Source organism: Nelumbo lutea, chromosome 4 (assembly GCF_056320005.1).
Source record: "Nelumbo lutea isolate HS-2025 chromosome 4, American lotus-T2T, whole genome shotgun sequence".
Classification (NCBI taxonomy): domain Eukaryota; kingdom Viridiplantae; phylum Streptophyta; class Magnoliopsida; order Proteales; family Nelumbonaceae; genus Nelumbo; species Nelumbo lutea.
This window is the reverse complement of record NC_142687.1, coordinates 64,649,284-64,654,477: the sequence shown is the minus strand read 5'-3', so window position 1 is coordinate 64,654,477 and position 5,194 is coordinate 64,649,284. Positions and strand designations below refer to the sequence as shown.

Here is a 5,194-nt window from a genome sequence, read left to right as displayed (position 1 = left end):
GCTTAGGACCTATTTTAACCACCTAATTAGCTGTTGTTTAGGTGGGTCCTGCATCAAGTAGTCTTGTTTCTTTCCTTCTCATTTTTTCTCGCTTCCGTTCTTCCCTAAACAACCCAAGTCCTCATTCTTCTCGTATCCCATTATTCTTTTTCCAATCCTTTCTAGTAGGTGGTTAAATTTGGGATTGGTTAGTTTACAATAAAAAATAAAAAATTATGATTGTAAGTAAAATTTTGAAATAAATTTGTGAAACCAAATTAGTTGATCAGAAAAAATCAGGGTAAAAGACTTAAAACATATTTTCAGTTTTCATAAATTGACTCAAATGCACCCCGAGGCTTGATTTTTTAATTAGACTTAAATATACCTTGTGACTCTTTTACCTCTTCTTTCAAATTTTCAAAAGAAAAAGTAGAATAAATGAAATTAAACCTAGATGGTATGGTCTGCACACCTCTTCAAGAACCCATAGCCATGGCTTCCCATGACCAGCAGGTCAGCTCTGAGTTTCTCCACTGCCATACATACCTATTCCACCGCATCTCCGCTCCCCAGTCCCCACTTTCTTCTCTTGAGCCATGCCTTGGGTACAGGGATGTGCACCACAAGGACATAGATTGAGGCCTCAACCTACCAACACAGGGCAACAGCAATCGAATTGCGTTTATTCACGAAGCCGGCTAGACAGTATTCCCTCACCATGAGAAATCCAAATCACGGTTGATTTCCACCTTGGTTTCACTAAAGCTCGCCCGATATTCACCTCGGCTTCAGTTGTTAAAGTATCTTCATGTGGGTGGCGCAACAGATGATCCAGACATAAGGAAGGATCACCGTCCTGCTGACTCTTGGAGAACCATCCTGTGGTGTAGATACAAGTACGCTAAACAACTCGCTAGGCAGGCTGCGTACGCTCTGTTGGAGAAGCATAGGGAGATCACCCTGCCGAAATATACAGATCTGGATACAAAAAAAAAAAAGAAGAAGAAGAAAGAATATAAATTGATGTTTATGAACGAATTCGTGATTAGAGATTGAGGAATTGTAGGGAGAGAGAAAGAGTGTCAAAATTATCTTATAGAAAATCCTTCATAAAACCCGACCTTTCCAAAGAAAACAAAAATTTTATGATCAGAATCCATAAAAATCCCAACTTTCCCGTGAATAAAGGGAAAAAATTCATTCTTTATAAATTTCCAGATAGGATCTAACTAGAGAAAATCATTATTCCTCTAGTTTCACATTCCTGGAAAAGGAGGAGGGATCAGCAGAGAAAGACTCACAACGATCTTATGGTTATAGAGAATCCTTCAGATAAAACCCAAAAAAAAAACCGCCAATCTTTCCAAAGAAAACGACAAAATTTTGTGACCAGAATCCATACAAATCCCATCTTTCCCCTGAATTAAGTGAAACAAAACTCACCTTATACAAATTTCCGAATCGGATCGGAGCCATCGTGTATGTTCTTTTAGCAATACAAGAGACCAAGAAAGGAGCAAACTTTGGTCATCGGATTCAAGATTAACCATAAAAGGTTAGAACCATTAAAAATAAATTAAAGGACACTAGAAATAATTAAGGATAACATTCTTGTATATTGATGATGAGTTTACATAGGAAATAAGAAACTATTTAATCTTAAGAAAAATATTAACAGAAATAAATAAAAAATAAAAAATAAAAAGAAAGAGAAGCTAAGGGTATATCCAATAAGGTGGGATCCATTGGCAAACTACATTAGGGCAGGGAAGAACAACTGAGATGCTTCCATCAATCATATCAAAAGCATTCAAACTCCTATCATTGTATTGAAAGAAATAAATACAATCTGCCTTGATCCCTATTGCAGTTGCAGTTGCAGATAATATTGATACCGAACAATCCTTGCATCCTCCCAGCAAGACTTCCGAGGCTTTCCACCACTGTTCAAACCAATTTACAGAAATCAAACATGAAGACTTCAAAATTGTCCACCTCATGAAGCGCACATCCCAAATATATCTTGCAAACTAGGAAGATGTCTCCCAAGATTCTACCAAATAAAACTCTCGTACTATGGCGTTTATATGGTTCCAGGATCCTCTACTAGCAGCAACTCCTACTTTTATAATAGCTAGTCTTTCTTTAAAAGTATACACATGCTTTGGCCCCACAACCGGCGGCAGTCATAATCTTACTGCCCAACTGTTCCTGCAAATCTTGATGAATCCATTGGTGGTCATCAGGCCGGGCAAACATGTAAGGCTCCTCTGTTCTAGGAAACAATATCACCACACACTTGCTGAGATCAGATTCAGTGTAGGTCGGGTTACATGTCAGAGCGGAGGTGTAAATCGAAACGGATCGCTCCAAATTCAATGACGGTAGCTGTAATTTTACCAGTGTAAAAGGATTCCAGAGAAAACAGTCCGAGCCAAAGCAGAGAAATTGTCATCCCATAAAACTAACCAGCCGTTGGAAGATGCCAAACATTCCATCCCTCGCATCTCCAGTATGCTCTTGACGTAATAACGTCCTTCTGGCAGGCTGAAAAACGTCTGGTTACGCATTTTCTTCCCATGATTGAAAACTAAAAAGGGTGCTGCCGATTTAGGTGGAGTTCGGAAACGCCAGCCTTTCTCACTTGATTCTTCTTCTGCCTTCAATCCTTGGCTTGTTGCACCTCTCCTCCGCCCATTGTGCAATGTTAACAACGATGATTAACACAAGCTTCCAACTCCAAACAAATTCAATCTCTTTCTTTTTCTGTTTTCTACTTAAATAGGCAGACACCCACCGACCTATACAGGTTTGAGGTTTTCTAGTTGTTAAATACCGGAAAAAAAAAAAAGGATTTTCTAGTCGTTTAATAACTAAAATTTTGGATTTAGATTTGGAGTTGGAGTTGAGTGGAGGGATTTTTTGGGTCGGGTCTTGGGCCGTGTTGGATAGTGGGTTGGGATTCGAATGCTGGGCAGTAATGTCGTAGACCCCGCCTTATTCACTATAACTTTATTTAATTTTTTCAAGTCGTGGTGGGTGTCGAATCCAACCAAAAATAAAAGTTATATTCAAATTAAATATTTTTGTAGATAGTGATGAACAAGGTGTCTTCGCAGGGATTAGGTGGATTTATTTTCAAGAGAAAAGAAAATAAAGAGGGTTGTTATAAAAGCAAGGAGAATAAAATAAAATAAAGCAAATATTAAATCGATGGGAGATAACTTCTGATTGAAGGGACAAGTTCAGCCTTGATTCTTATCATTGATCATCGATGCAAGGATAAATTCATATGTTTATGAATAAATTGGTTATAGTCATTAACAAGCTCTAACAATCAGTCTCTACTCGTATTTTTCGGAATCCAAAACAAATTCTTAGGTTGCTTCTCTTATTAATAGACAGTCCTAAACATGCTTTTAAGATTTAATATATTAATAGCATTAAGAGGGGAGAGACCCAATTCTGGTCAGCGATCTCACAAGCTCGGACCATTTAGACTAAATCATATATCCTCCTAACATAAATCAAAAACTTGTCCATAATCAATTTATGTTAGTTGTTGATGGGTGTCGAATCCAACCAAAGATAAAAGGCCTTTCTCAAATTAAATGTTTTGTATATATTGATGAACAAGGTCGTCTCCACAAGGATTGGGTGGATTTGTTTCCATGTAAACGAAGTAGGGGATTGTTGTAAAGACAAGGAAATTAAGATGAAACAAAAGAAAGCAATGATCAAATCGATGGAAGATAGTTTTTGGTTGAAGGGACAAGTTCAAATTCTTATCATTAATCATCGATGTAATGATAAATTCATATGTTTATGAATAAATTAGTTATAATCATTAACAAGCTCTAACAACCAGCCTCTACCCGTAGTATTCGGCAACCAAAACAAGCTCTTTGATTGCTTCTCTTATTAATAGATAGTCCAAAACAAGCTCTTAGAATTTAATCTATTAATAACATTAAGAGGGGAGAGACTCAATTCTGGTCAACGATTTCACAAGCTCGGACTGTTTAAACTAGATCATATATCTTTCTAACATAGATCAAAAACTTTTTTGCAATCAATTATGTTAGTTGCCACCATGATTAAACCTACCAATTATATATGAAATTGGAGGTTCAATCGGCAATAGATTATTCTCGTTGAATGAGCAAGGGCACATTTTGCTTAATCAATAAAAATAATTTCACAAAAAATCGTAGAAAACATATAAATACCCATAAACAATAAACTGAAATAAAAGTCAATTAAATTTCACAATGTTTAATCAATCAAAGTTTCCCTAACCTTTCAACTAGAAAATACAACCTTACACACACTTCATGATGAAACTGTACCTTCCATATGAGAGGGGGTGAACTCTGCTTCTTCCTCTTTTATTGCTGATTGCTCCCTTGAAGGTTGAAGCTTTGGATGATTTTTTTGATGCCTTGGGTGCTAATCTGCCCCCCTTTTATATGGCTTTAGGAGGAGGGGTTGTTTCCAACTCCTTTTCGGAGTTCTTTCTCAAAAATAGAAAGCTTTATTCCCTAATGGGATAATGATTAATTCAAATCTAATCTTATCCTTATCTCTAAACAAAAATCATAAACTAAGATGGACTCTAACTCTCTCTTTCTTTTTCGTTTTAGAAATACAACAAGAATTTGAATCTTATAAAACTCTGATGATTCAGCCGATTTCTTATTCTTGCATGCTAAATTCGTATTGGGCTTTCTCAACGATTTAGGCCGCTGTAAAGCTTCTCTGCGAATTGGGCTTCTACTACGAGTTTACTTAGACTTTGGGCCTGATTTTGACCTCGATGCAATTTGAATCTATCAAAACTCAAAACATGAAAGTTATAGAGTTTTTCCTTATATTTCTAATACATCTTGAATCATCTCAATCGGAGTTTAGATGGCAGAGTTATGACCAAATTATCATGCGGCACCGAAACTATGAGAAATTACCCAATCATATTTGTTTTTTTCCTAGCGCCTCATTTTGTGCCCTAATTCAAAATACAAGAATAATGAGTCCAATTAAGTACTAAAGAAGTATAAAAGACTGAATATTAAGGGTTAAAAATATGATAATTTTTATTCTCATCAGTTGCCACCATGATTAAACCTACGAGTCATATACGGAATTGGAGGTTCAATCGGTCATATATTATTCCCATTGAATGAGCAAGGGATCCTTCTTGCTTAATCAATAA

General features: G+C 36.4%; 1 long non-coding RNA gene across 1 annotated transcript; it reads right to left on the bottom strand.

Annotated features, from left to right (window-relative positions):
- Positions 1 to 284: 284 nt before the first annotated feature.
- LOC148860884 (uncharacterized) lies at positions 285 to 2,792 on the bottom strand. Its single transcript, XR_016112549.1, has 2 exons — positions 1,426 to 2,792; positions 285 to 960 (listed from the first exon to the last, which is right to left on the bottom strand). It is a non-coding gene; the product is annotated as an uncharacterized LOC148860884 (long non-coding RNA).
- Positions 2,793 to 5,194: the final 2,402 nt, after the last annotated feature.